The following is a 12,521-nucleotide window of genomic DNA, read 5'->3' as shown; positions in this document are numbered from 1 at the left end:
CTTTTTTCCTTTCGCATTAGTATTTTTTGTACTCTGGTTAAAAAAAAAAAAATTTTTTTTCCTACTCCAAGGTCATAAAGGTGTTCTCTTGAGTTGTTACCTAAAAGCTTTATTGTTTTACCTCTTACTTTTAAATCTGGAACTGATTTTGTGTATATGTGAGTTAGAGGTCAAGATTGTCTTCTTTTTCCATATGGTTACCCGATGACCCAGCACCTCATTTTGAAAGAGCACTCTCTCCCCACCATTATTTTTTTTTTAATTTTTATACTGCTGACTCATGTTGGATTTGTGATCAATCAAACAGTACAGGTGCTTTTCATATGGACTGCATTACACCAGCTCTCCTATCCTGCACGTATTACACAAGTATTTTATGTGTTTTTTGGTTGGTTTTACCTAAACATGGGACTTAATATTTATTCTTGATAAATTTTATCCTATTTTTTCAACCTATTATTTCCATTGGTCAAGAAATTTATAAAAGTGTATGTTACATTCCAGTACATTTGCCATATCCAACAGGTTTAATAAGCATGCATTTTCTCTTTTTATGCAAAATATTTAAAATATGGAAGAGGACCAAGCCTCACATATATAGTCCCTGTGTCAAGTCACTAAGGAATGTCCTCTAGGTAAGCACTGATCAACTCATCAGTCACAGGGTGACACAGACGATCAGTCAAATATCTGCGTGTCATGCAGCCATGTTTCCTTCTCCACCTGTCTTTCATACCTCTGTGGTCATTCCTTTTTAGACCTACTTTAGGTCACCAATATATGAATACTTCCCCCAAATCAGTGCCCAAATTCAAAACAACGTCCAAATAGCAATTCAACAGCACAGTAAAATCTTTCTCACATCCAGAAAGCAAATCTTCCCAATGGCTTAAAACACGCCAGGTCCCCAGAAAGAAGAGAACCCAACAAACTCCTAGCCAATCACAATACACAGGATCCCTAACCCTAATCCACCACTCCTAATACATACTGTAATAACAGTTGTCAAACACAGGCTCTTCCTCATCCCCTTCTTGTGGCAGGCCAGTGTTCTTTGGGGGAATTTTATATGGAAACAGTTACCACCCTCGTCCGTGTCTCTGGGAGAGGTTGACTTCATCTCATTCTTTCCCATTCTCCAAGGGTAGAGTACATGACCTAGACCAGGGCCAGTTGGCAAACTCTTTTGTATAAAGAACCAGTAAGTAAATATTCTAGGCTTTGTGAGCCACACCGTCTCTGACGTAACTATTTAAGTTAACTATTGTAGCACAAACCGGCTATAGACTGTATGTCAACAAATGAGCATGGCTGTGTTCCAATAAAACTTTACTTGCAAAAATGGCATAGTTTGCCAACTACAGATCCAGACTAAGCTAGTCAGTACATTTCATACCATTTGACCATGGTGATTGGCTCAAGTCAGTCCAATTAGGGTAAATAAGCCCCCATTCTGGGACTCTGAAACATGGGGGAAGCACGTTTTCTCTCTTCTGGACCAGACAGTGCTGAAAATGCAAGGCTGAAACTGCAGTGGGATCCAATAAGGTGCCCAGAATGGAGGCTTCACAGAGGAAGTAGGGAAGAAGGGCAGATTTTGATTACATTCTTCAAACTGTAGATCTAGACATACAAAAGCTATTATGTAAAACACACACACAATGCAACCTTGGTTTATTTCCCCTCAGTCTGATTTGATTTGTGCTTTCTAGTCCTTGCAACTAAAAGAGACTTATTAGACACACACAGTGATTCTCAATCCAGGTCTCCCACACCCTGCTTAGCAAGCAGGACCCTAGGTGCAATGTAAGTTCCCACATCTATCCCCATCGAATTGCACCAGCACACTCTATCTTTACTCAGCTGGGTTACGTCTCACCTACTCTAAAAGGTCTGGGTGACCACATTGAAATGAACAAAATCTCATTTATCACCTATATTTTATAAAGGTGTTATGAAAAGTATGTCTATCATTTGAGAAAAATATAATACAAATTATCAAAACGATGATTTCTTTGCAATGGTGATATAAAGTATTATGCAAAAATAGATTTTAGTGACAAGACCTTGGAGAAAGTAAGATAGCATTTTTCAAAAAGATGTCTCCCTGTAACAAGTGTGGCACACGTTGTTCATGGCCAATCTCTACCCACCAAACTGCCACCTCTACCCTCCTTCTCTGTTGTCACACACCTGGTTTCGTTCAGGATGTGGGGAAAGAGTTCTGCTCTTGGGAAAGGGGCCTCCTCTGCCAGGCCTGGAATGCACCAATCATGGCAATCCCTCTCCCTATTGGAGAGGGATCTCCCTCTCCTGCTCACCTCCACAGCTTCTCCTGTAGTAGGTGTTTATCTCATGAAACACATTTCTGAACAATAAGACGTGGAGGGGAAGTCGGGCGTATGTGCTTCTGAAAGAACTTTCTATCTAGATTAAGGAGACAAAGCCTTAGCCTCTGCCTCTTCTTTTCTGCTTGTGTTGCCACCCTCTGGGCCAATGACTAGTGCAGCTGCAGTCATCTTGTGACCATGAGCAAGAGAAGACAGCAGCCAGAGAAGCTGACCCAGCTGACTACCATCATTGCTATGCTATGTCAACCTTGGTTCTACCATCAGCTAGTTCTTCAGATGATTAAACATCTCCACTGATGAAGCCACTGTTCTTGCAGTTGTTCTACTACTTGCCACTGAAAGTATTCCTGACACATCAGAAATTTTAAATTATGGTCAACTCATCACTGCACAAGAATAACAGAAATCTGGGGGCCTCAAAATAGATACAGATTGTTTGGAAAGAAGATCATCAGGCACAGACCTTTGAACTCATCCAAAATGGTCACTTGGTGATACCCCACACCTATCATTCCTACAGTTTGGGGTGCCACCCAGAGACTTTCCATGTTTCCAACCAGCCAGCCCTGCTATTAAATATGCCAATTAGGCAAGGTCAAAAAATGATCCACACAACAACTTTTTTTGTGTGGGCCAAGGGTTTCAAATTCAAAAGACAACAAAGGCTGTCATCCAACATGCATGTAGTAGAAACAAGACATTATAGAATGGTGAGAACTGTGGAGAAAGACAGGGCACAAGTCCTGCCTATTTACGTTCACATTCACTTTTGTTTAAAACACTAAGCTGGCCAAGGAATTTCATGCAAGTCAGATTCAGCCTACAGGCTTCTGTTCTAGGTCATCACTAACTAAAGTGATTGTATAATTTATTGTCCAAACCAGAAAACTTTGGAGAGTAAGAAGAGGTGCCAATTATTGTTCTTCTAGGACAACAGGGGTAAACTAAAAGTGTCCCAGCTAAACCGATACACAGCAGTAACAATATTCCCATGCAGAAGGCAAGGGCAGATTTATCTTTAATGGACCTACTATTGGAGGCCAAGGTAAAGAGCTCAGCCACCTCTGGCCCCTCTTCATAACCAAGGTCCCCCCTCAGGACCCACAAAACCCAGCTGGAATACTACTTATGCAATGCAAGGCATACAGCAGTCATTTAGCTGGCATGGTCTAAGAGACACACCTACTGATATTTCAACTTGGTGCTCCTCTTTCTCTACTAGGTCTCTCTGAGGTCTTTAGAGAGGCATTTCTAGGAAGACAGAGCTGCTTTTCCTGAGCTCCGGTTGTTTCCAGGTCCTGAGATGAACATGGCAGCAACATGTTGTGCAAACAAGCAGACTGTGGTCTTGGAGGGTTTGGAAAGTCAGCCACATGCACTGCAGTCCTGGGTCCCAACTTCACGAGGGCTCCTTCGCAAAAGCTGGGACTTTGTTCTGCTACAGACATCAAATGGAGCCCTTGCTGACAAACCTATGCAGGTGCATACCTGATGACAGAGCCCAAGACATCCACTATCAGTTGTGAGATGAGGCTACACATCCCACCTAGAGCGCCACCTCCGGCCCACTGACAGAGCCCAAGACATCCTCAATCTATTGTGAGATGAGGCTACACATCCCACCTAGAGCTCCACCCACCAGCCCACTCATGCAGTCCTTCAAGGACTCTGAAACTAGAAAGATCAATTCACTTGGCACTACACCCCAGTTCCTTCTATTTACCTCATCTCTTCTCCAGAACTACTTCAGCTTCTGCAAGGGATGAGAACTGGTTCCCATAAGGGGAAAATAGACGTGTGTGCTGAAAACAGAGAACTAGGGAGGCTGAGCATCTTTAATATCAAACAGAAAAGTGAAATCGCTTTAACCCTTGACTTGCACAGTCATCGTAGCTAAAAACAATTGCTTCTTTTTGGAATAAAGGAAAAAGCCAAGCTCCTTAGGAGCAGAAATTATATCTTAACTATGCATCATGAAGCACTTATCACTTACCACAGAGGCTGATACACACCGGGTGCTCAATATGTTTCTTGGATAATCCAGGAAAAAACCTTAGAAATAAAAGTTGTAAAGTGTTGAGCGACATATACTTTCTTTTCTTTCTGCTTCTATGTATAGGGATTATAGGTTCTATATGCAATTGACAACACCTTTAGCTTTGACTTTTTAAAATTGACTCATCAAAACTGCACTCAAACCAAAGCCAATGTCGGCCAGGGAAGGTAGCTGAAAGGTGGAGGGAGTAAGGCTTCCTAGAAATACATCATTCCAAGTTTTCCAACGAAGGATTCTGTGGCTAACATATTTGCATTTCAATGGAGCAGAAAGCGTCATTCTTCTGTGTTTTCCCAGACTCTCAGGAGCTCCTTCTTGCAGTTTGATTAATCATTTCAAGCTTAATGTCTTTTAAAATATTACCTTGTACTGAGGAGAAGGCGGTGAAAGAGGGCTGGGGTGTGAGGATGGAGGGAAGAGCACAACAATGAACCGCCCCGCAGAAAGGGCCATCGCGGGGTTTCCTGAAGTGGTTACTCCTACCAGCAAGGGCCAGAGTGTGGCTGCTGGGAAGGTGGCAGGAAATCCAAGCCCATATCTGACATGGAATAAAGTCCTACTTGACCTACTCTCGCTCCCTAAGAAGAGCAGCAAGTGAGAGATTGTTTTTTCATCATTCATCATCAAGGAATTTCCAAATTTATAATAAATTATATCCGGGGGATATATATGGGGGAGAAATGAGGCATGCGGATGCAGTTAATGCTAACATTCAACAAACAGCAAAAGAATTATACTGTGGCCTGTCTCCTCAACCCTTTGTATTCACATAGGACATTGAGAAGGATCAAATAGACACTGAGACAGGGGTGGTCCCAAATATCTCTACTGCTAGGCCCATTGTCATCTTTTTCTCTAACTTCATGTGGCAATAGGCAAGGAGGGATCTCCATCTTCTTGTTTCTAATTGAGGTGAAATTCAGCTAACATCAAATTAACAATTTTTTTTTTTTGAGATGGAGTCTCGCTCTGTCGCCCAGGCTGGAGTGCAGTGGCCGGATCTCAGCTCACTGCAAGCTCCGCCTCCCGGGTTCACACCATTCTCCTGCCTCAGCCTCCCCAGTAGCTGGGACTGCAGGTGCCCACCACCACGCCCAGCTAGTTATTTGTATTTTTTTAGTAGAGACGGGGTTTCACCGTGTTAGCCAGGATGGTCTCGATCTCCTGACCTCATGATCCGCCCGTCTCGGCCTCCCAAAGTGCTGGGATTACAGGCTTGAGCCACCGCGCCCGGCCCTCAAATTAACAATTTTAAAGCATACGATTCAGTGGCATTTAGGACATTCACAATGTTGGGCAAACATCACCTCTGTCTAGTTCTAAAACATTTTTATCCCCCAAAAGGAAATCCCATACTCATTAAGCAGTCACTCCCCTTCCTCCACACTCCCACCCCACAGCCCCTGGCAACCCTGAACCTACTTTCTGTCTCTCTGAAGATACCCATGGTGGACACTGCATATAAATGGAATCATACAACCTGTGGCCTTTGTATCTGGTTTCCTTCATTAGCATAATGTTTTCAAGGTTCGTCCCCACTGTAGCATGAAAACGTGCTTCACTCCTTCTTATTTATTTATTTACTTATTTTTATTTTACTTTAAGTTCTGGGATACAGGTGCAGAATGTGCAGGTCTGTCACATAGGTATACATGTGCCATGTTGTCAATTGACAATATCTTTAGCTTTGACTTTTTAAAATTGACTCATGGGGTTTTGCTGCACCTATCAACCCATCATCTAGGTTTTACGCCTCACATGCATTAGGTATTTGTACTAATGCTCTCTGTCCCCTTGCCCCTCACTGCTCAACACACCCTGGTGCATGATGTTCCCTTCCCTGTGTCTATGCGTTCTCATTGTTCAACTCCCACTTATGAGTGAGAATGTGCATTGTTTGATTTTCTATTTCTGTGTTTGTTTGCTGAGAATGATGGTTTCCAGCTTCATCCACATCCCTGCAAAGGACATGAATTCATCCTCTTTTATGGCTACATAGTATTCCATGGTGTATATATGCCACATTTTCATTATCCAGTCTATCATTGATGGGCATTTGGATTGGTACCAAGTCTTTGCTTTTGTAAATAGTGCTGTAATAAATATACATGTGCATGTGTCTTCATAGTAGAATGATTTATAGTCCTTTGGGTATATACCCAGTAATGGGATTGCTGGATCAAATGGTATTTCTGGTTCTAGATCCTTGAGAATTGCCACACTGTCTTCCACAATGGTTGAACTAATTTACACTCCCACCAACAGTGTAAAAGCATTCCTATTTCTCCACATCCTCTCCAGCATCTGCTGTTTCCTGACTTTTTCCTTATCGCCATTGTAACTAGAGTGAGATGGTATTTCATTGTGGTTTCGATTTGCATTTCTCTAATGACCAGTGATGAGCTCTTTTACGTGTGTTTTTTGGTCACATAAATGTCTTCTTTTGAGAAGTGTCTGTTCATATCCTTCAGCCACTTTTTGATGGGGTTGTTTGTTTTTTTCTTGTAAATTTAAGTTCCTTGTAGATTCTGGATATTAGCCCTTTGTCAGATGGATAGACTGCAAAAATTGTCTCCCATTCTGTAGGTTGCCTGTTCACTCTGATGACAGTTTCTTTTGTTGTGCAGAAGCTAGATCCCTTGTGTTGACTTGGCTTTTGTTTCAATTGCTTTTGGTGTTTTAGTCATGAAGTCTTTGCCCATGCCTATATGCTGAATGGTATTGCCTAGGTTTTCTTCTAGAGTTTTTATGGTTTTGGGTTTTACATTTAAGTCTTTAATCCGTCTTGCTTCACTCCTTCTTATGGCTGAATAATATTCCACTGTATGGAGTAGATCCAATTTTGTTTATCCATTTATCTGTTGATGGATATTCGGATTGATTCCACTTTTGGCTATTATGAATAGTGCTGCTCTGAGCATTTGAATAAAAGTATTTGTTTGAACACTTATTTTTTGTTTTTTTGTTTTTTGTTTTTTTTTTGTTTTTGTTTTTTTTTAGGCAGAGTCTCGCTTTGTCGCCCAGGCTGGAGTGCAGTGGCCAGATCTCAGCTCACTGCAAGCTCCGCCTCCTGGGTTTACACCATTCTCCTGCCTCAGCCTCCTGAGTAGCTGGGACTACAGGTGCCCACCACCTCGCCTGGCTAGTTTTTGGGGTTTTTTTTCGTATTTTTAGTAGAGACGGGGTTTCACCATGTTAGCCAGGATGGTCTCCATCTCCTGACCTCATGATCCGCCCGTCTCGGCCTCCCAAAGTGCTGGGATCACAGGCTTGAGCCACTGCGCCCGGCCCAGTTTTTTTTTTTTTTCTATAGACCTAAGAGTGGGAATGCTGGATCAAATGGTGATTTTTTGTTTTATTGCTTTGGCAAGGTTTTTTGCACGTTAACAAGGGGAATTGTCATGAACACTTGTACTATGCAAAGCTTATCTTTTAGTTTTTGTTTTTTCTTATTTTTTTTCAGACACCAAACCAGATCCAGAATTATGCAACACTTTCTAATAAAGGCAACTGGTGATTCGAAAAAGTAAGAGGCTGCTTTCCTGCCCTCTGAGACCAGCAATGTCCCTGGAGAGAAAGAACAAAGAAAAGAAAAGAAAAAAACAAGGGAAATGAGAGAGCAAGGCTGGACTTTTTAAGCAATTGTCAAGCAACAGGAAACAATTTCTCTAAAGATCCCCAGGAGAGAAACAGCCTAAGCTGGACACCCACTAAAGTGTCTCATCTCTTCTAAAGCTAAGGAAAGTCCAGGGAAACAAGACTGGGGACTTGGACCTTAGAAATATCAGTTTTGCCAGGAGAAATAGCATAAGCAAAGACAGAGGATAGAGGCGGAAAGGTACATGGACCACAAACCACCCCCTCTGGCTGGGAGGATGGTTTGTGTCAAGGATCCTGGTTGGGGGCAGTTAGATTAGATCCAGACTATAGGGGCCCTGGGGGCTGAGCAATAGCATCTATGAAATGAGAAGTCACTGAAGGTGTTTCACCAAAGGCAAGGAGCCAAGGAGGAGGATCCTATAATGGGTGGAATTTCAGAAGAGAATGGAACAAAAGAGGCAAATGAGATAATTATTAAAATATCCCGGGAATGATGTAATGAGAACCTCATGGACAATTACCATGGAAATAGGAGGAGAGGTACAAGAAAACAAAGAAAGAGTTTGAATAAAGAATCCATGAGACTTGGTGATGCATCAGGGAATGCAGTCATGTATCAGAGGTCAGAGGGAGAGGAAGAGGAACAACTCCAAGGCCTCAAGCCTCGAATACTGGGATAAGGCAAGACTAGGGGCAACCATGAAGTACCAAGATAATGTGACTATCATAAAAGAAGCAATTTTCAATCAGTCAAGTGACTTAGCCCTCCATCAGGTTATTAAATTATTGACTGTTCTCCCAATGTCATTAAGAACTTGAACTGGATCTCAGAAAGCAAATGATATCAAGGTAGATCTTCTGAATAAGGTAAGAGCTTTTCTTGTTTGTGTCCTATGAGATCACTGTCATTAAAGTCCAGGAATCTGGGCACTCAATAAAGTGTCTTATCTCTTCTGAAGCCAAGGAAGCTTCAGGGAAAGCAACTTGGGGAACTTTGACCTTAGAAATACCTGACACCAGCATTCTAACTAAAAATAAACAAACAAATATGCCTACACACCTGCTAAGAATCCAGTGCAGTTCTTGGAGGAACATGTGTTCCTTTCATTCAGAACAAAACAATGCCCGTTCAGACCTTACTCTAAACTATGATTTTCAACAGTGCTATGTGAGGCCGCAAAAAATGAGAGCCTGCCACAGCATTCATGCCTAAAACAAGCAAGTCCACTGAAGACAGAGGCCTTATAGCAGACTGACACATTTGCCCACATAAAATTCTAAAGAAGCTCTTCATTGCAGGACACCATTAATTATATTAGAGCGCAGGCACTGAACGGGGAAGAATATTTTCAACATATATAATGAGCAAAATTTAATAACATTCTTATATGTCAATAAGAAAAAGAAAGATATCTGCAATAGACTGAATGTCTTTCTCCCCCTATCAAAAAAAATTCATATGTTGAAATCCTAACTCCCAATGTGATGGATTTAGGAGGTGGCGCATTTAGGAAGTAATTACACACGAAGTTAGAGTCCTCATGAAAGAGATTAATGCCCTTATAAAAGGGACCCCAGGAAGCTCTCTCGCCCTTTTTATGCTGTGTGAGGACATAAGGAGAAGTTGGCTGTCTACAACCTGGAATAGGGCCCTCATCAGAAAGCGACCATCCTGGCACCTTGATCTTGGACTACCCAGCCTCCAGAACTGTGAGAAATAAATGTTTGTTGTTTAAACCAACTATGACTATTTGTCATAGCAGCCCAAAATGACTAAGACTGTACCAAACTTGAAAAAGAAGTGAGTGGCAAATAATCCAGCAATCACACTCCTTGGTACTTGCTCCAATGAGTTGAAAACTTACATCTACACAAAAAAAGCCTGCACGTGAATGTTTATAGCAGCTTTATTCATAATTGCCAAAACTTGGAAGCAACAAAGATGTCCTTCAGCAGGTGAATGGATAAAAACTGTGGTACAACCACATACATGGAATATTCAGTGCTGAAAAGAACCAACACAATGGAATATTTAATGCTAAAAAGAAATGAGCCATCAAGATATGACAAAACGTGAAAGAAACTTGTATGCATATTACTAAGTGAATGAGCCAATCTGAAAAAGTCACATATTGTATGATTTCAACGATATGATATTCAGGAAAAAGGAAAACTATGGCTACAGTAAAAAAAAAAAAAAAAAAAAAATCACTTGTTGCCAGGGATTGTGGGGAGGGAAGAATGAGTAAGTAGGACCCAGATGACATTTTGCACAATGAGACTGTTCTGTATGATGCTGCGGTGGTGGATACATGTCATTGCACATTTGTCCAGACCCGTGGAATATACAACACCAAGTGTAAACTGGGATGTAAATGATGAACTCTGAGTGATGATGATGTGCCAGTGTAGGTTCACGGACTGTAGCAAATGTACCAGTGTGGTGGGGAATGTTGGTAATAGGGAAAGCCCTCTGTGGGTGATGTAACATGGAGCTCTGCACTTTTCACTAAATTTTCCTGTGTACCTAAAACCATTCTAAAAAATATAGTCTGTTTTAAATAATAGAAAGGAGCTAAAGCTATAAATAGAGAATTCACTGAAGGAAAATGCAAATGGGCGATGAATATTGAAAAGTGTTTAATCTTATTTGTAACCAAAGACATTAGTAAAATGGTACCATTTTGTCTATTAAATTGACCATACTTTAAAAGTGTAAGGATTCTTAATTACAGAGAAACAGACATGTTTATATATAGTCAATGTAAAAGTAAATTGCAATAGCTTTTCAAGATACACTTTGGCAAGATGTTCAGAAGGAATTGAAAACGTGCATGCACTTTACCCCTATTCTGCACTGAGAAATGTATGCTAAGGAAATAACCATGAATATTCATCAGACACAGCTGACATCAATAGAAAATAGCAAACAGCCTAAACGTTAAAACGCAGAGGATCGTTACTAAAAGCTACAATATACCTAAATGATAGAACACTATGCAGTCATTAAAATTGTGCTGATGAAAAGCAACAAAAGGTGAAATTGATGAATGGGATCTAATTAAACTAAAGAGCTTCTGCATAGCAAAATAAACTATAATCAGAGTGAATAGGCAACCTATCGAATGGGAGAAAGTTTTGCAATCTGTCCATCTGGCAAAGGGCTAATATCCAGAATCTACAAGGAACTTAAACAAGTTTACAAGAAAAAAACAAACAACCCCATCAATAAGTGGCCGATGGGTATGAACAGACACTTCTCAAAAGAAGACATTTATGCGGTCAACAAACATATAAGAAAATCTCATCCTCTCTGGTCATTAGAGAAACTCAAATCAAAACCACAGTGAGATACCATCTCACTCCAGTTACAATGACGATCAGTAAAAGTCAGGAAACAACAGATGTTGGAGAGAATGTGAAGAAATAGGAAAACTTTTACACTGTTGGTGGGAGTGTAAATTAGTTCAACCATTGTGGAGGACAGTGTGGTGATTCTCAAGGTATTCTCTAGAACCAGAAATACCATTTGACCCAGCAATCCGATTACTGGGTATATACCCAAAGGATTATAAATCATTCTGCTATAAAGACACATGCACATGTATGTTTATTACAGCACTATTTATAATAGCGAAGACTTGGAACCAACCCAAATGCCCACCAATGATAGATTGAATAAAGAAAATGTTGCACATATACACCATGGAATATTATGCAGCCATAAAAAAGGATGTGTACATGTCCTTTGCAGGGACGTGGATGAAGCTGGAAACCATCATCCTCGGCAAACTAACACAGGAACAGAAAACCAAACACCGCATGTTCTCACTCATAAGTGGGAGCTAAACAATGAGAACACGTGGACACAGGCAGGGGAACATCACACACCAGAGCCTGTCGGGGGATGGGAGGCTAGGGGAGGGATAGCATTAGGAGAAATACCTAATGTAGATGACGGGTTGACAGGTGCAGTAAACCACCATGGCACGTGTATACCTATATAACAAACCTGCACGTTCTGCACATGTATCCCAGAACTTGAAGTATAATAAATAAACAAAATTGTGCTGCTGAAGTTTATATATCAATATACTTAGATTCATGTAAAATAGAGTGATACTTTTGTAAAGGAAGTTATAGAAAAGTGTATTGCAATCCCATTTATACTAAAATATAAATATTTATGACATATAAATATACACATTCTTATTGGGCTTATGGAAAGGAAATATGCGTGGAAGACTATCTACTAAAGTGTAAATAGTAGTTATCTGTAGATGGAGGAGTTGTGAATTCTTTTCAAGAAATAGACTCTATAATAAAAGTAATAATGAAAGCAAACACAAAAAAGCGAGCAAAACCCTAATTCTGCTTCTGCAATATATCCATGACAATCATTTTGGGATTTGCAGGCCAAGTTTGGTCTCATCACCATGACTGAGCAATGAACTATGTAAGCAGTTCTCAGACTGTAATGTATCCATTATCATGTCTTTTTCAGACAAACTTTC

The sequence above is a fragment of the Rhinopithecus bieti genome, unplaced genomic scaffold (assembly GCF_001698545.2).
Source record: "Rhinopithecus bieti isolate Rb0 unplaced genomic scaffold, ASM169854v2 scaffold_20098, whole genome shotgun sequence".
NCBI lineage: Eukaryota > Metazoa > Chordata > Mammalia > Primates > Cercopithecidae > Rhinopithecus > Rhinopithecus bieti.
This window is presented reverse-complemented; position numbering follows the sequence as displayed.